The sequence below is a fragment of the Lissotriton helveticus genome, chromosome 1_1 (genome assembly GCF_964261635.1).
Source record: "Lissotriton helveticus chromosome 1_1, aLisHel1.1, whole genome shotgun sequence".
In the NCBI taxonomy this organism is placed as follows: domain Eukaryota; kingdom Metazoa; phylum Chordata; class Amphibia; order Caudata; family Salamandridae; genus Lissotriton; species Lissotriton helveticus.
Window position 1 is genome coordinate 170,713,178 of NC_136057.1, and position 26,496 is coordinate 170,739,673.

The 26,496-nt window shown below is 47.2% G+C and overlaps 1 protein-coding gene and 1 long non-coding RNA gene across 7 annotated transcripts in view; both read left to right on the forward strand.

The window, feature by feature from the left end:
• The window catches only part of ST3GAL3 (ST3 beta-galactoside alpha-2,3-sialyltransferase 3), a 1,285,176-nt gene that overhangs the window by 189,792 nt on the left and 1,068,888 nt on the right, over nt 1–26,496 (forward strand). The gene's annotated exons all lie outside the window — the stretch shown is intronic.
• On the forward strand, nt 22,103–23,845 carry LOC144768427 (uncharacterized). The gene is made up of 8 exons (XR_013598543.1): nt 22,103–22,228; nt 22,319–22,457; nt 22,559–22,657; nt 22,754–22,826; nt 22,913–22,979; nt 23,066–23,123; nt 23,209–23,284; nt 23,666–23,845. It is a non-coding gene; the product is annotated as an uncharacterized LOC144768427 (long non-coding RNA).

The window sequence follows — 26,496 nt, forward strand, 5'->3', positions numbered from 1 at the left end:
TAGTCCCATGTCATTATTTTACTACTGAGGCTCCTTTGATGTATTTTATCAATCCTCTTTCTCCTTGTTTTTTCTGCTTCAAAGCCTTCATCTTCCTAGTCTCTAGCTGTGTCATCTTACTCTTAAACTCTTGTGGTATCATTTAGTGACTTGTGACCCATGAAACTCCCCAACAGTTTTTAAATGACCTGTTGTACATTGTTGTACCAAAAAAATCAATGGGGGAAGGGATCACTTGTCCTAGTAACCAGGGTTTTGTAATCTTAATCGTTTCTGGTTCCGATAAAAAAAATAAAACCCTCATTCGCGTACCAAGGCTCGGATGGCGGTGTATCTTGGTTCTCCGCCTTTATGTTAGCGACGTGACAGCATCATCATTGGGTTTAGTTGTATACTTCATCCACCCGGAGGTAAACCACTGGTTAGTGCAGTAGGGATGTTGAAAAAAATAAAAATAAAAAAGGCTTCTATGACCAGTTATAGTAAATTTAATTAGTGCTGGAGAAGAGGCCTAGTTAAAGGAATTAGGCGTGCGTAGGAAGCTGTGGTTAGGGGTTTCCGCACTGGTAAGTGTCCGTAAAAAGGTCGACATGTTTCAGCCACTGGTTGCTCATAAGGGGTCGGGTTGGCTTTCTTCAGGACCTGGTTTCTATAGGTGAGGAAATGAAAAAAGTGATAAAGTGACCATAATCTGTAGGTTGAGTTCTTGGTTAACTTTTCCGAATTTCAAGAGGCCTTAAAAGTACCTCGTGGTTTTCGTTAAAACGCCTCCTCGGGCGTACTGAGAGGGCTGTACCTGCTCCTGGGCGGTCCCACCACGACCTGTGCTTACTCTGCCTCTCAGACCCCGGTTCTGAATAGAAAGCCCCTTCCTATCCTCCATTGTCCCATTTTACATGCACACGCCTCTCTCAATATTGTCAGTCCATGGCTTTTGTGTTACGTTCATTGACCCTCCCTTCTGTGTACATCTTAATCAGCTCTCGCTTCCATACTCCCTGCACAGAGAAGATACTGACTTGTTTCAGCTTATCATTGCAGCCTAGGTGGCAATTGATGCAGGCTTCTAATCCTGGAGGTCTCAACCCCTGCTGTCTGTCTAGCGATACCTAAAATGACAGAATGATATCAAGACTTTGGGCTGTCTCCTGTGTCTGATTAGAGAGCTCATCAGTTGTGCGTTTGCTCCATCCCCGCAACCCACTTTGGAACGGATGCTAGGTTTGGTCTGTACTGCTTACTGTGGTGGTTTAAAACCCTAGTGGTCTCCCGGAGACCCCTGTGTCTGTCTGTGTATAATCCCAATACTGGCGGATGTCTTCTGTGTCTGGTCCCAGCAGAGAGAAGACACAAATGTGTTTGTGCACCATCCCCACTGCGCAGCTTGGAACTGATATTCGTAGCTTGTGTGACTGTAGACATGCTCTGCATACTTCTGCTATCTAGTGCTGGGTTCAAACATTTGCTACTTGTTTTTCTTCGAGGAAGTATTTTGAGTCACAAGTTGCTGTGACTCGTCCTTACTATGTCGATGTGCATGGTCATTGGCTCCATTGTTAGATTGGTTTTCTTCCCCATCGACACCTAACAACCACAAAGCTGAATCCGTTCAAGCAACAAAAGATTCTACTCAGTTTATACAATAACATACAAAACTATACATCCAGTAGAAGGTGATACACTGGAGCCGAGCCGAGCCTTGCGATGGGCTCAATCAGCCTCCACTCTTGACCAGAGAATGTTTTGTCCGGGGTGATGGATTAGATTCCATTACGCAAGTGCCCACGGTGCAATGCAAAATATCCAGACAACAACCACCATAAGGTCTGTCACCTGTGCCTCTCTACTGAGCATAACAGAAAAGATTGCCCAGCGTAATGTTGAAAAAGTCTCTGAGGTATCGAAGAGATCAATGCCATGTTGAAAACATGAAAATGGCACCCGAAACCGAGTCTATAGGAGAGGAGAAACCAGTCAGCACAGAAGAGGAGGGTGGCCTAATTATATCCAGTCTGCATTAAGTCTTCCCAAGAGTGTGTGATATCAAGATTGACAAAAGCGAGGGAGAGGAAAGACCTTCGGCATCCCTTCAGTGAGCTCTCAACACAGACTGTGGTAGGGGATCCGGTCCAAGAATAAGGACCACATCAAGGAGCTATGAGTACCCGGGACCATCCCGCTCAAATATATTTCAAAAAGCTGCCGGAGGTGCCAGAGTCATGCATTCTAGGGGGTCGACCAGGCAGCCCTGTGACTGCACAACACACACGCCTTGGTGCTCCACAACCCGTCTGTTCCAGTCGACACTGAGAAAGGGCTTTGGAGCTGAGAAAGGACGAGTCAACGTCAATCCTAATCAGGCTTCCAGCCAAGAGACCAAGAACGGCACTCAAACACAAGCCTTGAAGCCGAAGACTCCAGATAAAGGCAATCGGTACCAACACAGCCTTCGAGGTCAAAATGCTACAGTTGGGTAAGGCGTAGGTGAAAGAAACCACTGGTTCCAAGGAACCCTCGGCATTGAAAAGCAAGCCAGCACTGAAAAAACCATTAAGGGTAACTGCTGAAGAACAGGAAGGTTCTATCCTCGAACATTTAGAGCAAGTCCTCGATAAAGATCAAAGGACAATCTTATTATCTCCCAGACTGGAAACTCACTATCTCTACATAGAGAAGGCTCAAGTCGGGGGAGTCTACCATGTTGCAACCAAAGAAGAAACTTGTGGCACACAAAAGCACCAGTCCACCACCAGCATCTCAAACTATTCCACCACAATATTCGCGAGTCCATTTGCCACCACCACAGCCCCCCACAAAGTCTACACACTTGCAGTAAGACACAGAGTCCACCCATACTTTCCTACAGAAGACTTCTGGGAGCTCATGTACCATCTCCATAGTGCTGACAATACTTAAAAGGACTACGATGTCGACCCTTAGGACCGCAGTGACCTAGAGCCTATAACTATTTAGGCATCCCCGTCTCACCACACCACGTACTACCATAATGTCATCCAAGTGGCAGCAGCACATCCTAAGGTAGATATGCATGTGACACCTGAGGATGATGAGTTTTTGGTAGAGACTTTATCAAAAACAGTCAGTTCAATACTTACCTATGATAAAGTCAATGCTCAAACCAGCTGCTGAGATCTCAGGTAAATGTGAGTGGATAGGAAGTATAAGCCAACGTCCTCAGACTCACTGTATTTCAGTTGACATCCTTCCCCTGGCTCATTAGACGTTGCGGCTGTATGGAAAAGGGCTGCAGCTCAGGCAACAAGAGATGCCCACCGCCTGGTAAAGAAAGTAAACTCATTGATGCTGCAGGGAAAAGGGTGGACGTAGGGAACGCCGATCACTGGTGGACTGCTAACATAATGGAGTAAATCAGGGCCCACTGGGATGAGATGAAGGATCTCCTACAACATTTCCTGGATGAGTACAGAAAGAGAGGGGGGGAATTGGTGGGTGAGGGTAAGTTTATATCTAATTCCACCTTTAGGTTTGTGCCAGATGCTGCTGACACCTCCGCAAGGAGAATAAACTCAGCTCTCATCTTACGCAAACATGCATGGCTGTGCATTTCATGCTTCATGCTAGAGGTACAGTAGTATCTATTTGACATTACATTTGATTGCGAGCATTTATTCGGCCTACTGATCGATGCAATGCTAGAGATATTTAAGAAAGATACTGAAACAACAAAGCCTACGGGAGGGTTGCAAACTTCAACTCCACACCAGTCCTTTCATAAGCAGCAAAGGAGGTGTAGAGCCAAGGCATCCACCTCTGACAGGGACCAGCTTACCAAAGGCATCAAAAAGCCGGTCACCTGCAAGATTGTAGAGGCTGCAGTAGAAGAGCCTATACAGGCAACGGAGCCAAGAGTAGGGATAGAGGTATGCCTGCAAAGGGCGTCTCAACCAGTGAACAGTGACTTCCTTCACATTCCGCCCGTTCAATCAACACTTGTCGGGGGCAGACTTCAGGGGTTCTTGGCACTTTGGGGGGACTTCACTTCCGACCAATGAGTGCTCTCTATCATCGTGCACGGTTATTGACTCAGACTCACAGAAAGCCCATCAAACATGCCACCACACAAACCCACCCTCAGCCCACAACACTTGCTTCTTTTCAAGGAAGAGGTCAAAACATTCCTATTGCAAAGTGAGCAACTGAGCCCCTTCCAAAGCAGCACTACGGTAGAGCGGTGGACTCCCTTTACTTTCTTATTCCAAAGAAAGACGGACATTCAGACCTATCTTACATCTCCGGCCTCTAAACTGATACATCCCGTCTGAACATTTTCCTATTGTCACACTATAAAATGCCATAGCACTCCTAGAGGAAGGAGAATTCATGGCTACTCACAACCTAAAGGATGCATGCTGCTGCATTCTCACTCACCCTGCTGTCTGTGGTTCGTGGTAAGTGGACGCTATCATCACTTCAAGGTTTTGCCTTTTTGGGTCAAACCGCTCCAATGGTATTCACAACCTGCCTAGCTGTAGTAGCCCCCCATTTAAGGAGACAAAACATTAATATTTTCCCTTCCTGAGATGACTGACTGATAAAGAGTCCATCATTGGTTTGCATAGCACTTTTCACCCTAAGTGGGATGGGTATGCCCAGACGTGGGTCCCTTGCTCACTGTGTCACTGGATTCAAGCTAGCCTGGCTGATGACGGGTGATGCCCTGAAACCGGTCCTAGGATGCTTATTTCCGCTCCTGGGAGGACCCGGCTTGGCAGTTCGGTCTGGACTGTTCCCATGAGGCACAGAGTCAAGACCGATTTGCATATGGCTGGGTCTAAACTGGGATGGCATGGTGAGCATAAGAACGATGGATTTAACCCAGATCTCTTGACTGGGGTTGAATGTATGATTTATTCAGCATTACGTCCATCATTTGTTTGCGTAGATAAAAAGTCCAGACAAACCCAAGTGTATAAAAGATACACTAGCCACGATCAGTCTTCGTCACCGGTTAGAATTTTCAATAAGCGCAACAACATCCCACCTAGAACTGCTTCAAGTCCAAACTTATCTCGGAGGGATTCTCAATTCAGTCACCCCAATTCAAAGAGGGTTCCTTACTTCCAGAACCACTGTTCCCTTTTTCAGCCGCATTGGCACCTGCCAGTAAGGATGGTAATGCATCTCCTAGTTATGATAGCGTCCTGCATAGCCACTGTCCCACATGCCAGACTGCATATGTGCCCATTACAGGAGTATCTTGCATCAGTGGTTACAAGTGAAGGGCAGTGTAGAGGATCTAGTATTGATTTAGCCCAGGATCTATCACACACTGTAATGGTGGAACAGCAACAGCCTGTTGCAGCGCAGTAACCTTCACCACAAGTGACCATCGCTACGGACTCTTCTCTAATAGGTTGTGAGGCACACACGATGGACCTGACAGTACGGGGGTTGTGGACCACTGAGCAAAAGACCCTCCACATCAGCTTATTTGAACGACTGTCAATAAAACTGGCACTGAAATCTTTCGTCCAGGATATGCAGCACAAAGTAGTCCTCCTGAAGGCAGACAACGTGGCAGCCATGTATTACTTGCAGAAACAGGAAGCTAGCCACTCGCTCCAGCTGTCCCAGCTAGCACAGAGGAAATAGAATTGGCAATTCACCGTCGCATTCTCCTCACTGTAGAGTGTTGACCAGCGTTGTACAACTACGTTGCTGGCCTCCTCAGTATTATTCAGCTACAAATTCCCAAGTGGGTACTCCCCCTTCAGGTCCTCCTTCTACACTTCCAACTTTGGGGAACACTAGCCCTAGATGTCACATTGTCACATCGCAGAATGCGAAATGGCAAAATTTCGCCTCCAGGTTTTATCACCCAAAGTCCAAGGAACATTATTTGGATTATTACGTCAGGGATCTTTGCAAACACTTTTCCACCTCTCCCACTACTACCTTATTTGGTGAGGAAGCTCAGGCAGACACCCCTCACATTGATTCTGATAGCCCCCCCCTGGGCAAGACAGCCATGGTATACAACCCTACTAGATTTATCTGTAGTTCCTCACAGATGTTCTCCAACAGGCAGGACCCTCTCACACAGAAACAACCCCTAAACTTTCAAAAGGCAGCGCTAACTTACACGTCTGTACGACTACAGTTAGCAGCGTGTACTGCATAACTCCAGAACAGGGAATAATATTAATGCGATTTGTAGAGTGCATGGCTACTTCTAGCGAAGTGTCCCAGTACTGGGATACTGACTTCGGAGAAAGTAACAAGTTGCCCGTACATCTTAAGAGGTTTTAACAAGATCTAAAGAGTCAGGTCTTTCGGATTTTCCTGAAATGCGTTTCGGAGGGGACTAGCCGGATTCCAACCAAGAGAGAGTTCCAGATTTTTGGTGCAAGATGACTGAAGGCTCTGCTTCCAGTTCTGACTCTTTTGAATTTGTGGATAAATGCCTGTTTTACGTCGGCCGATCTTAGGTCCCTAGTTGGAACGTAAGGGGTGATCATTGGCTGCAAGTAGAAAGGGCCTTGAGAGGCGAGACCCGTATACCAGAAGCATAGAGCCTTGAACATAACACTCTGCTTTACAGGCAGCGAATGCATTTTTCCCAAAGCGTTGCTGATGGAGGCATGCTTTGGGCGTTCCGGACCATTTAAAGCCTGTTCAAACTGGATTGGGATATTCCCAAGTAGAAAACATAAAGGAAGTCCAACCGGGATATGCCCAGTGCCTGGACTACAGTTTTCTGGGCGGGTTCAGGTAAGAAGTTGATAATTTTCTTCAGGAATTTTAATATCCTCAAACATTTTCCTGAGAGAGTATTGATCTGGGCATCAAAGGAGAGTTGATCATCAAACCAGATGCCCAAATGTTATACTTTGGGCTTGGGAGCTTGTAAAGGGCCAAGGCTGTCAGGCCACCATGCATTGAACCAGATATTATTTATGCTTGCCCAGGACCAATACCTCCATCCTCCATACATTCAGTTTCAAGCAGTTGAGGTTTATCCAGGCAGAGACCTCTGAAGGAGAAGAGCTGAAGGAAGAGGCCAAAGCTCGCTGTTCAGAGGAGCAACAATCACACTTTGAAATCCCTGTTGCTAAAGCATTCATGGAGGATAATAACTCCAAGGTATTCACCGGTTCCAGTCTGTCATCATATTGTGGTACTAACCAGGTTCATGTGCCCTTCTTTTGATTCTTTGCACTCATGTCCACTTCTATTTTAATCATGGAAAGTTGCTTTCTTGATATCAATTACTTCCTGTCCGTGAGATGCATGGTACTCCCAGATTGAGTATTACTTAGAACAGCCCCAAATTCTTGCCAAAAGTAGTATCCTCTTTTCACCTGAACCAAACTATTGAGCTACCAGTTTTCTTTTCCAATCCTGATTCTGTAGCAAAGAGAGCTCTTCTTGTCTGCTGTTGGGTCTCTGTCCATCTGTCCTGTGTGCTTGTTAGGGTTGTGGAAACAGATTCATCTTGTCTGCTTCTCCCATCAGCGTGATCAGAGCCTCTTTATGTCTGCTCTGTTTACTCAAAAACAATGAGAGTTACTCCTTTGTAAACCCAAAGGGAATGGAGCATCAATATACGTTCAGTAAACAAGAATTTATCCCTTAGGGTAAAAATTATACCATTAGGTATCATCAAGACACTGAACCATCAATCATTCGGTTACAACCATACATCCTGATGGACCACAGTGAAATACTCACAAAAAGATTTGGTTATCAAAAAAGTGAAAAAAAAATATATATATATATATGTATATGTATATATACATATATATATATTTTTTTCACATAACTTTTTATATATATATATATTTTTCACATAACTTTTTTGATAACCAAATCTTTTTGTGAGTATTTCACTGTGGTCCATCAGGATGTATGGTTGTAACAAATTCTTGTTTACTGCTCTGTTTACTTACACATCTCTCACAAGGGTCACTGCATCCTTTGCACCCTTAATGCATATTTGTTTTTATCGTGTAGGCTTTTCTTGACTTGAAGGCTCTTTGATTCTATACCGAGTTGCGTTGCTTTGTAATAGACTTTGCCAATGAACATGTATTTATAAAATAACATGGACTCCTAGATGGTAGAAATGGTAGCCCACAATCTGTGAGCCCAGTCCGCTGACACTTTCTCTATGGTTGGTTGCGAATTTAAATCACTGATATGTCATGACCAGCTAAGTACACAATTTGTACTCCAGGGTAGCTAGGTTCAAATCCCAGCAAGACCTCTTGTTGAACATGTGTGATATTGTGAACTTGACTTTATCTCCCTTTGCCTCGGTTCCCTTCTCTGCCACCCAGGACCACCTACACGGATGCTGGATGCTTGTTGTAATTCTTTTGAAGAAGCGAACACTAACGCTATATGAAAATGTTGAATATAAAAATCTCTTTTCTGATTGGTGTCTCGTTGCTCTGCAGTATTTTCCTTGTTTGCTTTCCACTGTTCGCCCCCAGCCTCCTCCTCTTATGGAAAAAGCTGTCTGCATCTGTGTCTGCTGTGACTGATGCCCGGGTTCAGAGGTTCCTGCCAGCTGGGAGAACCCGAGGCAGTTTGATCCGCAGGAAGAGAGGATGTTGGCTTTAGTCTTGCAAAGGCCCAACCCTCTGTACACTTCTGTGTGTAAATAGGAAACGCCGGGTCTAGGATGCCCAAGGTAAACAAACAAACACGGGAGATGCCAGGCGGGCACAGTTCCTTTAGTGACACAAACACCTGGGCGCCGCAGCCAGTGTGTGCAGCTGGCACATGGCTTTCCGTTTGGCACCAATGTGTATTTTGTGCTGCAGCGGAACAATGTTTTTTCTGTGCTGCGGCAAACCTTGAAATCTTGGATTCTTTCAGGAACTCCCCTCATATCTGTTTGATGCTTAAGTATTTCTTGCAGATGGTCTAGAAGGTATTCAGAAGGAATCTAAAAATATGGTTATTTTCTAAGAACTAGGGCCTAGCTACAGTAAGTTCTTGCGCAGGTGGTCAGACTGAGTTACGAGCGCCAAGATGCCTGTTAGGTGATAGTGCACTTTAGAAATGCAATAGATAAATAAATAAATAAATAAAGCACGCATGGCCTAGTGCACCCCCTTCTGCAGCCTTGAGCAGCTCGTCTTGCTCACTCGGTTCTCTCTGGCCCAGGGTCTGTTGACTCCTCCACGCCTCTGCTACTCATGTTAACTTTACTCTGTAAAGAGAGGGACATTCAAGTTAGTGTCATATAAATATATTCAGAAACCACCTGTCCTGTAATTCTCAAGTCAGAAAGAAGCACATATGGGGGAAGATGCCTTTACGTGGAGGAGTTTGTATTCACAGCCCAGGGGTGAAGGGTGGTCTGTGCTGTGCTTTTAGAAGGGACTCGAAGCCAGGGGAGAAGGGTGGTGTGTGCTGTGCTGTGCTGTTAGAAGGGACCTTGACTCAGCCCAGGTGAGAAGGGTGGTCTGTGCTGTGCTGTTAAATGGGACCTGGACTTGAAGCCACCTGACCCGGACTCAGCCGGGTGAGAAGTGTGGTCTGTGCTGTGCTATTAAAGGGACCTGGGCTCGAAGCCAGATGTGATGGGTGGTCTGTGCTGTTAGAAGGGACCTTGACTCAGCCCAGGTGAGAAGGGTGGTCTGTGCTGTGCTGTTAGTAGGGATCTGGGCTCGAATCCACCTCACCTTCACTCAGCCAGGTGAGAAGGCTCGAGAGAAGACTTAGTTGAAAGAGAAAATAACAACGTGGGTAGTAACGATTGCTTTACAAGTTGTAGTAAAAAAAATACCACCATCTATCCAGATGTTTTCAGTAAATAGTACATTGCAAAAACCAGTGATGTTTCTTTAGGTCAATGGTTCCCACCTCTGCCCCTGCCAAAGTCACCACATGCCACATCCTAAACTGATGACCCAACTCCTCAAACTTAAAGTGTGGCCCAATCTGGACTGCAGAGGTGTGTTCAGTGTTGCACAAGACCTCTCAAAAGAGATAAATTACGTTTCTCTTGTCGTCACAGAGGGGTAGGGTGACCAACTGGCATGGGTGCAGGTACCAGTCCTTCCAGCTGGTCAATTCCCTATCTACCTCTGGCAGGTGTGCCCCATCTCTATCAGGGGTACAATGTGGTGTTTGCACTAATGAGACCAAGCCTAATTTACCAAGCCCTTCTTATTTGATTTGATTTTGAATTTGAGTTGAACCAAGCCCTGCTGCTTGTACTTGGCTTTATTTACCCTTCCGTAGGAAAGGTTGATGGCCTACCCGGAAGTTGGGTACTACTGTTCTCTTCTCTTACCTCCGTTACGAGTGATGTCCCTATGGTCCCCTGTGTCCCAATTTGGGCCTTCTGATTAGGGGTTGGCTGAGCCCTGTATTTAACCCTCACCACCCAGGCACTAAATTTAGGATTCACTGTTAAGTATTGTGGAGTTCGCATCCAAAGCCATGAGTATATTTGTTAATAAGTGATTGTGGTCAGCGCAATATCCTTATCTCTACTCGTTGAACTCCAGTTGCATGGGAGTACAGTGCAGGCAGGAAATAGGAACCCTTGGGGATTTAAAACTACTGCTCTCTTCGTAACCACAGTTCTGTCTGATATAATCCATTGTGCACTGTGTGCAAATTGGTGCTTTTAAATTTGGGGGGTTGACCAAGCCCTTGTTTACCCGATCCCCCGACCCCATACTTGGTGAGTCCCAAATTTGAGGGTTCAAACTGATAACCATATGCTGCACCAGAAAGTGAAATATGGATCTCCAGGAGAGGGTCATTGGGCGGGGACAGGGTGGAGTCTTGTGACCGATGGTAATCCCCACCCCACCCACTGGAGCTACCACCTTAAGCATGGCCCTCTCAACCATAGGAATCATATGACAGGTATTTAATTCAAGCTGTGTCATGTCCTTTCTAGGACGCCAGGCGAGCCTCTCCCACCTAAACCAAGTAAAAGGAAGATCGAACAACCGGGGGTGAGTCCTGAGGTTCCATTGCTTGTGGATGGTGAGGACACTGAGTAAAACATATGAGCAAATTTACCTGCACCTTCTTAAATATGAATGCAAAATGTGTTCTGGTAATTGTCAGCATTTGCGCTCCAAACCCATGTTTCTCGACACTATTGGAGCCACAGCACACTTTTTGGCATGACAAACTAACTCAACCCACCTGGCTGAATGGTGGCAGGGGTTTATAAGCTTAAATGCAGGATCTTATTACCTATACTCTCATGTTTACAGAGTGCGCATTATCTATATAAATGGCCAAAAGGAAACCCACTCTATTTACACAGTTTCCTGCCAATGTACCCTTTTTCCCCTATATGGGCGAATGTAAAGCCTATAGCATTGAGGACCCTACAGTCTTATTGCGATCGGGGGGGGGGGCAGTACCCCTAGTATTTTGCTTCATTTCATGTCCTTGCCTGCAAGCCCCTCACCATCTGACTTCAATCTTTAGATACTGTGACGTCATGCTGATGTCCCCACCCTAGCGTTAGTCGCCCAATTCCAAACTTATGCTTATGTATACCATAATGCAGACAAGTGGATGGAAAAGCTTTTGGTTTGGTGGGAACAGTAGGAGAACAATATGTACAGATACCTGCCCTTTATTTGAATAATGGGAATGCCGAATGTTTTTTAATAAATGGTAGCATTTGTGCTCCTACCCGCAAATTCCAAACTTTGGAACCACAGCACACTTGTTAGATGACAAACATACGCAACTCACCTAGCTGCGATGGCGATAAGGTTGGCAAATTTTGTCTTAAGTGAAGCAACCTGTACCACTCACTCGTTTACGGGGGGCACATTTTCTGCTGATATGACCAATACCTTTGCTCAGACAGTTTTATTGGTAAAGCTATGGCAAACAAATTAATAGGTGGCAAATCTGGTTTCAGTGAATGTTTGTCTATTGTCCATCTGCCAGTATGTACCTTTATTTGTGTCGGCTATGTTAACATTGTTGCTTCCGTCACACTTCAGGATTATAGAAATGTGGTTAATCTTTTGCTTTCTTCACTGCTGAGTGTGCCCAGTCCATTTACCAATATTTCTTTACATTTTCCGTTTCTGACTGCAAATGGAATGAGATTGCAAGCACCAATCCCAGACAAATGATAACATTTTAGCATATTCTGTCAGGGGACATGGCCTTGTGTTCGAGGCATGTGGGCTGCTGAATTCATATCTATAGCATAGATCGCCGCCTAGTGTTGGGTGCGGATGATTGCACATTGTTGTCCTGGAAGAGTCTTCGAAGTATCACGAGATAGGTGGCTCCTCCCCTGGACTACAGTGCGCATGGGCATCGGCTCCATCCCCAGATTGTTTTTTTCCGCCATTGGGTTTGGATGTAATTACGTTATCTTCAGTTCGGAATCAACATAAACTTTTTCGAGGCCCGAAGGCCTTTTTCGAGCCGTCGGTATTGTTTGCGTTCGGTGCCCAGTTCTGTTCCGACTCGGTTCCCGAGTTGGACATCCGGGGAGTCGCGTGGCTCTTCGGTGATCGAGGCCCAGTCGACGCAGCAAGACCTTCGACGACACAACATGGAACGGAGCCTGTTCAAGAAGTGTCCCGTGTGTGGATCGAAGTATCCCCACATCGACGTCCACCCGGTGTGCAACAAGCGCCTGTCGCCGGACCACGATGAAGCCAGCTGTATGGCGTGTTCCAGGTTTCGTTCGAAGAAGACGATTCGGCTTCGGCGCGTGGCACGCATGGAGGCCCGGCAGACGGCCCCGGCACCGGTGGACATCTTCGTCAACGAAGAAGCAGACAAACAGGAAGTTCAGTTGCAGATTTCACCTCCGGCGGTGGAAATCGACTACGACTATGAAGCGGATGTCGAAGGCCTAGAAGTAGAAGAAGTCGTCCATGAGGTAGGAGACGACGATGAGGCCTATGGGGCCATGGAAGATAGCTCAGAGGAAGAGCTATGCCCCGTTCGAACAATTACGAAGGCTCAGGTCGAGTGATCGCCACACGGCCTTCCCCAAGACCTTCTACCAGGATCCACGGCCCCGCCTCCAGGCCCGGCTACGGACACTTCGGCGGAGCCGCCATTGTCGAAACCGAAAGTGAAACCATCGGTGTCGACAAGACCGAAAGTGGTTGAGACGCAATCGAAACCGGAGACGTCTGCTCCTCTGTCGACACCCTCGTCTTCCAAGGTGTCGGGACAACCCAAGCCGAAGAAAGCTATCGACCCGGTGAAGTCGGGCAAAGGCACCGAGCCGAAGGTGGTTAAGGGCGTCGAGCCGAAGTCCAAGAAGGGCATCGAGCCGGAGTCAAGCAAGAGCGTTGAGCCGACGACTGGGGCCCCAAAACCAGTCATCCAGGCCGCCGAACCGACACAGCCGGCGTCGACGTCTGCTGCCATGGAAGGAGGGCGTAGCGCCCCTACGAAGGATGCTCCTACGCCTCGCCCGGAAAAGCCCAAGCCATCGACGCTCGAGTCTTCCCATGTTAGTGGATCGAGATCGTCTGTCGGGTCGACGAAGCCGTCCGCTTCCTTTACGAAGCAGGTCTCGGACTCCCTAAAACGCATCAGGGACAAGGCTTCGGCGGAAGAATCAATGACACCTTCCGGCCCGAAGCAATCGGTCCCATTGCCAAAGTCTTCGACGCCAATCCTCTTCACGTTGCCGCCGAAAGTGGCACCGAAGGCCTTCGCACCACGATCGGTGCCCAAACCAAACTTGCAGGGATCTGCGGGGTCGAAGCCAGCTCACCCGGCTGGGGGCTTGACGCATCGACCACCCTTGGTGGAGGAGCAGTCGGAGCATTTCATCGATGCCGACACCGGGAAGCTTACGCTTTACAAAAGAAAGATCACGGCGGCACAGCCCTTGGAGTCATACACGATTCCTCTAAAGCGCAAGAAGCCTGATTCAGATTCACCTGTGTTGGTCGAGCCACTGGTTCCTCGGACTGCACGACTTGCCACACCCTCACCCACTTATTCTGATGTGGAGGATGCTGGGGATGAGGACGAGGAATACAACTTTCCTGCCAACACGGATCCTGATGAACAACAGCACTCATGGGTGGGGGCAGGAGACCAAGGGGATCAGCAGACCGCCCATGACCCTCAGGTGTACAACGTCAAGACCTCTCCCACTGAGGATTCTGCGGCATTTAATGCCTTAATTGAAAGGGCGGCCAAAAACCACGACGTGGAGCTCCACGCTGACCCTGTGGAGGTGGACTTCCTCTTTGACACTTTTTCTACAGCTGAAAAGACTGTAAAGACTCTCCCAATGCTGAAGGGGGTCCTAAAACATGCTGCGGACATTTTTAAGGAACCCACGCGGTCAAGGGTAGTCAACCCTAGAATTGAAAAAAAATACAGACCGGCACCTGGTGATCCTACCTACATCAAGGGCCAGTTGCCATTGGACTCTCTGGTCGTTTCTAATGCCCGCAAAAGGGCGAATTCGCAAACCACTGGTGAAGCTCCTCCCCCGGACAAGGAATCCAAAGTGTTGGAGGCATCAGGAAAGAGAGTAGCAGCTCAGGCGGCCAATATCTGGCGTATCTCTAACACGCAGGCACTCTTGGCTAGATACGACAGGGCACACTACGACACACTAGAGACCCTGTTGCAACATCTACCTGACCAATATAAAGAGGCAGCGGAGATGCTTATCCAGGAAGGGAAACTCATCTCCAACGCTTCCATTAAGTGTGCCCTAGACGTTGCGGACACCGCAGCCAGGGAAATTAACACCAGGGTGATGTTGAGACGTCAGGCATGGCTCAGAATCTCCGGGTTTAAGCCGGAGATACAGACCACCATCCTCAACCAGCCGGTAAACCCTGACAGAATATTTGGTCCTGAGGTGGATACCACCCTGGAAAAAATAAAGAAGGATACCGAGACTGCTAAGTCCATGGGAGCTCTCCAGTCCCGACAGTTTAGAGGGAGCACTTTTCGTCGCTCAGGCAATAGAGGTGTTTCCAGAGGCCAAATGTCCCAGCAAACGCAATTCAATAAAGGTGGGGCGCAATCCTGTTACACCAAGCAAAATAGAGGAGGATACCGGGGCAACAGCGCCAAGGGCAGAGGTCGAGGTAACAACAACTCCCGCTCCTCCGCCACCAACAAACAGTGACGCCCTGTCACTGCCCCCCGACCATACTACACCTGTCGGGGGGAGACTCCAGGGGTTCCTGCCAGTCTGGAAATCCATCACCACAGACAGGTGGGTCAGAAAACGTATCCAGTTCGGTTATTGTCTGGAGTTAACATCCACTCCACCCAACATGCCACCAAAACACCGTCCTATGTCCGCGGAGCATTTGCACTTATTGCAGCAGGAGGTACTCGTCATGCTGCAAAAAGGGGCAATCGAGCTCGTGCCGGTGGAGGAAGAAGGCACAGGAGTGTACTCCCTGTACTTCTTAATCCCGAAGAAGGACGGGTCCCTCAGACCCATACTGGACCTCAGACCCCTAAATCAGTACATTCTATCAGAACACTTTCATATGCTCACACTGCAGCAGGTTCTCCCGTTGCTCAATCGGGGGGACTTCCTCGCAACCTTGGATCTCAAGGATGCCTATTTTCACATTCCACTGCATCCATCACACAGAAAATACCTCAGGTTCACCATTCAGGGTCACCATTATCAGTTCAAGGTCCTCCCTTTCGGGGTGACCACTGCGCCCAGGGTGTTCACGATATGCCTGGCGACGGTGGCGGCGCACCTCAGACGGCAGAACGTTCACGTTTACCCTTATCTGGACGACTGGCTTGTCCAAGCAAAGTCGGCCCGGCAGTGCGCCGCCAACATGTCCCACACCATTCACCTTCTTCACGATCTGGGATTCTCACTAAATTACCCAAAGTCGCACCTTCAGCCTGCCCATGTGCGGCAGTACCTGGGCGCAACTATAAATACTCTGGCAGCCACGGCTCAGCCGAATCCTGTGAGAATCGACAGCATTCAGTCGCTGATCCGGAAGTTCAGACCGCAACACTCGCTTCCAGCGAGAGTGTTCATGCAGTTGATAGGCATGATGGCCTCCTGCATCTTCATAGTCCCGCACGCGAGGCTACATATGCGTCCGCTCCAAGAATGCTTGGCTCATCAGTGGACTCAGGCTCAGGGACAGTTGAACGACCTAGTGTTGGTGACCGGTCGGGCATACAGCTCTCTGCATTGGTGGAATCCACACAACCTTTGCAAGGGCCGACCGTTTCAGGAGCCTGTGCCACAGATTACCCTGACCACGGACGCATCTCTCCAGGGATGGGGAGCTCATGTACTCCACTACACTGTGCAGGGACTATGGACTACGCAGCAGAAGAAGATGCACATCAACTACCTAGAACTGATGGCAATCTTCATGGCATTGAAGTCTTTCAAACTACATCTGTGCAACAAAGTCGTGTTGATCCGGACGGACAACATGACGGCCATGTACTACATTCAAAAGCAGGGAGGTACACACTCCCCACAGTTGTCTCATCTGGCTCAAAGCATGTGGAAGTGGGCCATTCAGAGGAACATCTTCCTCATGGCAGAACACCTCCCGGGCAAGGACAATCAGATGGCGGATCTACTCAGCAGATACAGCCACCAAATGCACGAGTGGGAGATACACCCATCGCTACTCCGCCCGTACTTCCAACAGTGGGGTCACCCAGAGATAGACCTGTTTGCCACAAAGGAAAACGCAAAATGCCAAAGCTTTGCCGCCAGGTTTCCTCACCCACAGTCGCAGGGCAATGCGATATGGATGAACTGGTCAGGCAGATTTGCGTACGCTTTTCCCCCAGCACCTCTGATACCGCCGGTGGCACGAAAGCTAAAGCAACACTCGCTGACGCTCATCCTGGTTGCTCCAACGTGGGCACGCCAACCATGGTACACCACGTTTCTAGAACTCTCCGTGGTACCGCATCACAGGCTACACCTCACGCCCAGGCTCTTGACGCAGAGCCATGGCGACATTCAGCATCCAGATCCGCAACAGCTCAACCTAGCGATCTGGCTCCTGAAGTCTTAGAGTTTGGCTACCTTGACTTGCCTCCTGAATGCATGGATATCATACGGGAGGCAAGGAAGCCCACTACCAGAGCTTGCTATGCAGCAAAATGGAAGCGGTTTGTCATTTACTGTACTGAACACAACATCAACCCGCTAGATGCATCCACTCCCAACATCATCTGTTATTTGTTACATCTTTACAAATGCAATCTAGCATACGCTTTCATCAGGATACACTTATCCGCCATAGCGGCTTATCTCCAAAACAGGCGGCATCTCTCCGTTTTCAGAAGGCCTGCCATTAAAGCCTTCCTAGAAGGCCTGAAGCGGGTCATCCCTCCCAGGACCCCGCCGGCTCCTGTATGGAACCTCAATGTGGTCCTCACCAGGTTGATGGGCCCACCTTTTGAGCCTCTACATTCATGTGAGGTTCAGTTCTTGACATGGAAGGTGGCTTTTCTCATTGCCATTACGTCTCTACGACGTGTTAGTGAGCTACAGGCGCTCACTGTACAAGAACCATTCATTCAAATTCACTCCAACAGGGTGGTGCTGCGCACTAACCCTAAATTTCTTTCTAAAGTGGTTTCGCAGTTCCATGTCAATCAGACCATTGAACTGCCCGCGTTCTTTCAGAACCCAGAAACAGTGGCCGAAAGAATGCTCCACACTCTTGATGTCAAACGAGCTTTGATGTACTACATCGATAGGACCAAAGACTTTAGGAAGACACAACAACTCTTTGTTGCCTTTTCAGCCCAGCACAAAGGTAACCCCATTTCCAAAGCAGGTATAGCCAGGTGGATCGTTAAGTGTATTCAGATTTGCTATCACAAGGCTAAGCGCACTTTAACGGTCCCCCCCAGAGCCCACTCCACCCGCAAGTTGGGGGCCTCCATGGCTTTCCTTGGTAATATCCCTTTGGAAGATATTTGTAGGGCAGCCACATGGTCTACACCACACACATTTACTAAACACTACTGTGTAGATGTGCACTCCAAGCAGCAAGCAGCTGTGGGGCAGGCTGTTCTTAAGACACTTTTTCAGACGTCTGCAGCTGGCACAGGCGGCCGCCGTTAATGGAGGGACTGCTATTTATTCTATGCTATAGATATGAATTCAGCAGCCCACATGCCTCGAACTGAATATGCTACTTACCAGTATATATCTGTTCTTGGCATGTAGGGCTGCTGACATTCATATCGCCCGCCCTCCTCCCCGGCGCCAGTAGCGGCTGCAGAATTTACACTTACTCTTAGCATGGTCATCGCTCACACTGTTACACTCCATCTTCGCCACAATGGCTAAAAACAATCTGGGGATGGAGTCGATGCCCATGCGCACTGTAGTCCAGGGGAGGAGCCACCTATCTCGTGATACTTCGAAGACTCTTCCAGGACAACAATGTGCAATCATCCGGACCCAACACTAGGCGGCGATCTATGCTATAGATATGAATGTCAGCAGCCCTACAAGCCAAGAACAGATGCATACTGGTAAGTAGCATATTCATTTCTCCCTCTGTGTTGTGATCTGGACCGCTATGACTAAGCATTAATGTGACCTCGGCAAATCATGTGTACCCGTTCATCTTGTGATACACATCCACTGTGATTACTAATATGCTCCCTATCCGTGGTACTTTGTAGTAAATCAGTGATGATGACAACAGCAGGGCCTTTACTAAGCTGTAACCAGGGTTGCTTAATCCAGAAATTGAACCTAGTTCAATAGGTTTATCCCCAGAATTAATTGCTGTCCACCAGAATCAAAGACCTGCCTTGTTAACTGATTTAACGCCTAGTTTCATTGTAATTAGTGATACGAAACATTTTACTCTGCATAAGACTGACAGTCTAGCGTTGCCATTGCCATCACCCGTCCTATGCCTTTTGTAATCATCCTCTATCCTCCTGTGCAAGTGGTCATTTGGCTAAAAGCCTAAGAGACCGGGAAATGGTCTTTAACCCTCATATCCTCTGCACTATCGGCAAGCACCACTCACTGTTGCAGATGCCATGGGAAGCGAGCAAGCTGCTGGCCACATCTCGCCACCTGCTTAGTGCTATTCATCCCACATAGAGGCTCCAGTTAGTTGAAAGAGTGGGAAAATGTCTTGCTGGAGAGGATACAAAAGGCAATTATACATTGGTGACCGTCCTCCCCAAGCTACGTGACTGCCCCGCTTCTGGTGCTTAGAAACAAGTGGCCTTACTCATGCAGGTCTTTGTATAATTGCAATATGTCTATTAATTCCCTAAAGGAATTTCCCACGTGCAGTTGAATCCTGTGCTGTTCAGCTGCCTACCTTCAAAGGCTGTTTAACCCGTTAAGCGCAGCGTAGAATCCGCCGCGGTGCGGGGCCGTTTCCGTGCGCGGCGGGGCCGCTTCAGCCAACAGACGTGCGCAGCACTACTGAGGTAGTGCTTGTGACGGCCGTTGGCCGACGCACGAAGCAAACGGGCTAACTGTTAACAATATGAGTGGTGCGAAGACATTATGTCGGAGTCCAAGAGGTGCATTTTCATGTTTTGGTGCAGCCCCCATTTGTGTGGATGCTACTGGAACCCCTCGGCCTCACTGTGCGTGACCTAGGTGCTAAGACCAACTCACTTGATGCACTTGCATGTGACGTCAAGAGAAACTAGCAACAACTGGGTGGGGGCAGGTATGAATACCTGTCCCTAGCCCACTGCACACCGGAAATGACGCCGCAGAGGCGCCAGACTTTGGAGGGACTCCCGTGGGAAGGGGTCCCAGCAACTGGTGCGCGGGGATGTGCCTAAGGCGGCGCTAAGAGGGCGACCCTCTTACAGGGGCCCGCTGCTTGCGCCGCGGGCAGCCGCATTTCTCACGGTTTCTTTTCCTCTTCTTGTTCTCACAGTGTGTCCCGTTCCTGTCCCTCCCGCTGCTCTCTCCTCTTCTTCTCTCCTAACTGCAGCCAGCCCCTCTCTTCCCCAACCTCCGTTTGTCCACAGCCTCCGCCTGTCCTCCTTCCTCCCTTTCACGTCTGTTTCCACCTCTCTCTCACCCGTCCACTCCTCATCATGCTCCCGGGCACCCTGACTTCCGCCCCTTTCTCTCTCCTCCCTCTCACATTTTGCTTGTTCCTGCTCTCACCCTCTCCTCTCCTCACCCCATTCTGGCACTTTCATTCTTCCCTCTGCCCCCCGTTTCTCCCTTACCCCTCCCTCCTCTTATAGATTAGATTAGATTAAAATACTTATAGAGCGCGCTCATCTTCTTTTTCTCTCTGTCCTCTCTTTCTGCCCTCCCTTTGTCGCTGTACTCAGCCTGTCCTCTCTTCTCCCTCCTCCACATCTCCTTCCTCCCATCTCACTCTTTCTCTCAGCAGCATTTTTTGTTCTAGTTTTTTTTCTCATTTCGCCTGTCATCCCTTTCTTTCAGAATATCGTAATCCCCTCTTTCTTTACGATGGTCTTACTTCCTGGCTGACCCATTACTTCTCTACACCTCCCACACAGAGAGCCCCACTCGCCCCCCACCTCCTCCAGCATGTCCAGGAAAGAGTCAAGACATATGCAGGCCCGTAGAGTGACCTGTTACATGGACTTTCAGGGCCCCGGTGCCAGTGCACCAGCTGCACCGCCGCACCTCACCCGGAGTGAGGCATTCGGGGCCCCGGTGCAAATGCATTGGCTGTGCCGCTGGATCTTACCGGAAGCAAGGCATTCTGGGCCTGTCGGCGGCGGCGCCGCTGAACCTTACCTGAAGCATGGCATTCTGGGCCCTGACACCCGTGCACGTGCCACCATTTTGTGGTGCTCTTTCAGTACGCCTCCTAAGGGCATGGTTGCCTCTGCGCTTGCTTGCATTGTATGGCGAGGGCGCAGAGGCACAGTGATTCTCATTGGCATGGGGCCATGCCCCATGCCAATGAGGGAATGCCCTCTTGAGATGGCACTGGCGCTACATGTGCACATTCAGTATCACAGAATGGGATACATTAGCATCTGCGACCCACTTCTGTAATATGGCACATGCCCATTGCACCCCCGGGTCACACTGTATAATGCAACTGATAGGAGAACACAAGCATTGGAAGTAGGATTCCGCTGTCACAAATCAATAGCTTGCTGATGCTGTTAGGTGTAGAAAAATGTTTCCCCGTTGCTTTAGATTAATAAAAAAAAGTAATACTAGCTATCCTGATTTGCAGAATTAATGAGACCAGGGGCCTTATTACAGAGCGTGGCCCGTGGGTGCAACGGGCATGTGCGCCCGCTTTGCGTGCCTCTTGGGGCACTTTAATTTTGCCAAAGGGGCCGCAGACGCTAGTGCAGCTTCTGTAATATTGAAAGCGCTGGCGCACATGTAGCACCTCACCATTGTGGAGGAGTGTGGCTCAATGGTTAGAGCGAAAGTAAACTAATGACAGACGTCAATAGACCCTTTCCGCACTACTTTCAGCAGAAATCCATCTGCTACTTATTTTCAAAATTCAGATCCGTATGCTTTTATAATTTTCAACAAATTTATTGATGAGATTTTTCCTCAGACAATGTAGTAATCATTTTTTCTTTTTTTGTTACAAATGAAATCTTCGTTACTTCTTTAGTTTTTAATTCGCTCAGTTAGTTGAATTGTAATAACTGACATTCATTGTTTAAAAAGGAAAATTTTCCTGTCTTAATGCATTTCGGGATGCAAATCCCTTCATCAGGGGCACTGTAAAACAATTTGAAAAACAGTGTTTAGCCTCAGGCTATTGGCACACGTGGTAGTCCATGGGTTAATTGGATACTCAATTATACTGGATGTTACATTATGCGAATCATTTCATTTTCAAAAATATAAAAAGAATCATGTAAAGAAAGGTTTCTATGCACTGCAATATTCTTAACACATCTGCACAAACATATACTGGTAAACCCTCAGTTAGTCTGAGTCCTACATTTCATAAAGTTTCAAATGATTCGAAGTTTTTAAGAATACATAAAATACTATGTGATTGATGGTGCAAAAACTGAGTGGATCTAAACCATAAGCCTCTAGCGTAATCGCTGGTTGAATGCTGGTATAGTAAACCATAATGGAATACACACTCACCATGATTGCTTACTATCGAGTGGTGCTTTGGGAAACGGACCACTTCCGCAGTCCGTCGTCTATTTTCGTACCGTCCAGCATGGAGAGAGTTCAAAAGAACGCCGGTTGAATGCAGAACCCTGACCGCTGAAAGAGCCTACGAACAGCTTTCCACAGCAGGTACTGACTGTTGGTACTTTTGAGTATCACGTTCACCGCTAGCATAGTTTATCACATATCCTGAACTTTTTTATGGTATTTGTCATTCAGATAGATTCGCAGTTATATTCATAGCTGCACTGTTACAACTCGGCATATTGAACATCTACCAGGAGAGACCCCGGAAGTACGCAGTATTCACACAGAGCTCTGACTGCCAAAGGAGTCTGCGCGCAGCTCCCTTTAGCAGGTACAAAAACACGTTATTGATACGAAACAGTGTTGCGTTTCCTATTAGTAGAGCTTAACATTCATTCTTGAACTTATCTCACTATGGTATTTGCTTTTTAGATAACTCGTCAGTTTAGTCACCGCAACATCGTTCGTCAATGTTTCTACTTGGCTTATTGAACTACTGCATTAGTGACTTGTTCCTCTAGCCCCGGCTAGGTAAAAAATATTTTTTTTGATTGAGGCTTTTGGTATTTCGGTTACTATTGGCACTCAGGTAACCAATCTATATTTTATATTGTTTGTGTTTCACAGCAACTCAGACCCTAATCGCTCACTGAAGTAACGTCAGCAAAGCTAGCAGCCCGAGATCGACAGCTGCCAACAGGTACTTTAGATTTAGAAACGATTTGCATTTTACTGAAGTGTAGTTTAGCGTCTAGCTTACATATATTTTTCATACTTTGCATCCAGGAATATCGCCATTAACCACGAGCGATTGTCTCTTTAAGCTCTTTTTGAATCATCCACAGCTAATAAGGTAATATATTATTCAACCCTCCGCTGTTGTTGTAAGCTTCATCCACAGTCAAGTCTAGGTTTCACACGTGTGTGTTTATTTCACAGTGACTACTTCAAGCTTATCCACAAAAAATATCCCACTCTACAGCATTCTCTATTTACGGTATGACAAACAATCTCTTAGCCCCTGTTTATTATTTAAGCGTTTAATAGGAGTAATTAATCAGTACCATTCACCTATCTTTCAGGCGTTAGCTGGAACATCTCTTTGAACCTCCACCACAGAAAATTTCCCAAAGCACCACTCGATAGTAAGCAATCATGGTGAGTGTGTATTCCATTATGGTTTACTATACCAGCATTCAACCAGCGATTACGCTAGAGGCTTATGGTTTAGATCCACTCAGTTTTTGCACCATCAATCACATAGTATTTTATGTATTCTTAAAAACTTCGAATCATTTGAAACTTTATGAAATGTAGGACTCAGACTAACTGAGGGTTTACCAGTATATGTTTGTGCAGATGTGTTAAGAATATTGCAGTGCATAGAAACCTTTCTTTACATGATTCTTTTTATATTTTTGAAAATGAAATGATTCGCATAATGTAACATACAGTATAATTGAGTATCCAATTAACCCATGGACTACCACGTGTGCCAATAGCCTGAGGCTAAACACTGTTTTTCAAATTGTTTTACAGTGCCCCTGATGAAGGGATTTGCATCCCGAAATGCATTGGGACAGGAAAATTTTCCTTTTTAAACAATGAATGTCAGTTATTACAATTCAACTAACTGAGCGAATTAAAAACTAAAGAAGTAACGAAGATTTCATTTGTAACAAAAAAAGAAAAAATGATTACTACATTGTCTGAGGAAAAATCTCATCAATAAATTTGTTGAAAATTATAAAAGCATACGGATCTGAATTTTGAAAATAAGTAGCAGATGGATTTCTGCTGAAAGTAGTGCGGAAAGGGTCTATTGACGTCTGTCATTAGTTTACTTTCATTCATTCACCGTGGAGACTGGCCGCTCCTCCCCTTCCAGCACACCCCGGATAAACAAATTTACAATTGACATAAAAGCATAAAACAGAGCAAAAAAGGAGTGCATTTCACATCCCCAATTCACTTTCAATGGTTAGAGCGGCAGACCCTGATGCAGAGGTCTGGCCCGGGACCAGGGTTCAATTCCTGCCTCGGCGGGTCTCGGGTTCAATTTCCTCGGACCTGATAATTCTCGCCTGTGCCTATTCTAATCATGGGCCCCACGCTGCAACTCTGGGCAATAGCTTGCTTAACCTCCACAACGGCCCCACCAGCGCTGGGATGCCTGACTTCACCTTGGGGGTGCCCAGGAGTGGGCATTTCACAGGGAAAAGCCAGGAAGGGTTCCACAGCGGTATGCGTTACAGCGCCAGGACACTCCAGTTGGGGTGTAAGTGCGCTTTACAAGTAACAAAATTTCATTTTTTTCATTTCATATCTCAGTTGTTTGAAGGCGTGGCCCCATGTAAATCTCTTTGCCTCTGCGCTCCCGACATATGGATGCACACGCAAAGGCAAAGAAGCTGTCGGGAGGCGCACTGAGTTTTCCTTAGCCAGCCCCACCGTTCCTGTACATCAGTCTACTTGAATTGCACAGCACTTTGCATATATTTTGGGGTTTGCACCCCCCTTTCCACTGTACCATCTGCATTGTTTAAATCTGTTTTGTTTAAGCCAACAAACTAGAACTTAGATGAGGCATTCGACGTGTCACAATTTGTTGATACAAAATAATTGTAGTTTTGTGTACTTGTTCCTGGTCTGGGGGTGTAACACACAATGTAGGCCCTTCTGTTGCTGCAGGGATTCCCTGGGAGCCTCTCACATTGGATCAGGGGACACAATGCACGTATTGATTCTTACTCTAGGAACGGGGTGAACAATATTCAAGAAAACCAGGATTAGTGAGAAAGCAGGAAGTACAATTGAGAAAGACGTGATAGGGGGAGGTAAGAGATAGAATGAGAAAGTTCCAGGAGGGCATAAAGTTTGATGAACTGTCAGGTATAGAAAAGGGGGGGCGAGAGGAGACAAGGAAGTCTCGAGGAAGCAAAGATGCGGCGAGTGTTGTGAAGCATGAAAGAAGTGAGGTGGTGGGTCTGAGGAGGAGGAAATGGTCATCTGAGATCCCTGAGAAGCAGGTCATTATTTAGTGGAAGGAAATAGGAGTAGAAAATTTGGAGCAGCAGGAAAGGAATAACAACGCTCAAGGAATTCTGAGGATAGAAGATAGGTTTTGAGCAAGAACGGTAAGTGATGGAGGAGTTTACAAAGTATTTTTCATAAGTGCGAATTAAGTATCATCGCAGATGAAGATGAACGAGGTATGCTTAGAGCTTTTTTTTAGTACATCTGGGAATGGTTGGCATCCAAGTGGTGTAAGATTGTCTTTAATTCTACTTGGAAAGTGCCTTTGCTCCTCAGATCTTTTCTACACTGCCCTTGATTTTTAGTCACTTGTCGAGATATTTTGGTGGTTTGGGTCAAAGCCTACCAGGCAGCTGTCTGGTTTGCTAAAGGCATCGTGGGGACATTCGCAGAACGCCTGTTGTTTACCATTGGCTTTGTGGTTTGTAACTCACATTTTTGGCTTTCAGTTTTTTGGCTTGATTTGCTTTAGGCTGTCCAGTGTGAGTGCGTCCCTCCCGAGGAGTAAAGCCTTTTCACTCTACCTCTCCCTTTATTCTTCCACGAGTGCTCCTTTCTGTAAACTGGCCTGTAAATATTGTCACATTTGCTGTGCATTCCTTTTATAATTCTGAAGTGTTAGAAACAAATACTTTAATGTGATCAAATCAATAGACTACGTGATGCCATTTCCACAGTTTGTGCGCTGTATAGTTTTGTTAGTAAAACTATATGTCTGTTCGAACGTAATAGTAATTTCAATTGAAAATGTGTTGTCTGTAATGGCAGAGTGCGCCCACACCATGCAAACTCCACTCTACTCCAGCCCACTCTACGCCACTTCGCTGCACTCTGCTCTACTCCACTCCACTGCATTCTACTCCACTTAACTCTATGCCTCTCAACTTTACTCTGCACCACTCTACTCTAAGTCAGTGCACTCTATGCTACTCTTTACCACTGCACTCTTCATCACTGCACTCTACTCTACTCCAGTCTAGGCCTCTCTACTCAACTCTGCACATCTCCACTCTACGTCACTCTGCACTCTGTCACTGCAATCTATCCATTTTACGTTATCCCATTACACTCTATGCCACTCTGCTCTATGCCACAGCACTCTACCGTACACCACTCCACACCACTGCACTCTACTCCACTCTGCGCTGCTCCACTCTGCGCCATTCTACTCTAAACCTCTGCATTCTGCACCACATCTCTGTACGCCACTGCACTGTACGCCACTCAACTCTTCGCCAATGCACTCTACACCAATACACTATGACACTCTACTCTGCAATACTGTTCTCTCCACCACTGAACTGTACGGCATTCTACTCTACACTACTGCACTC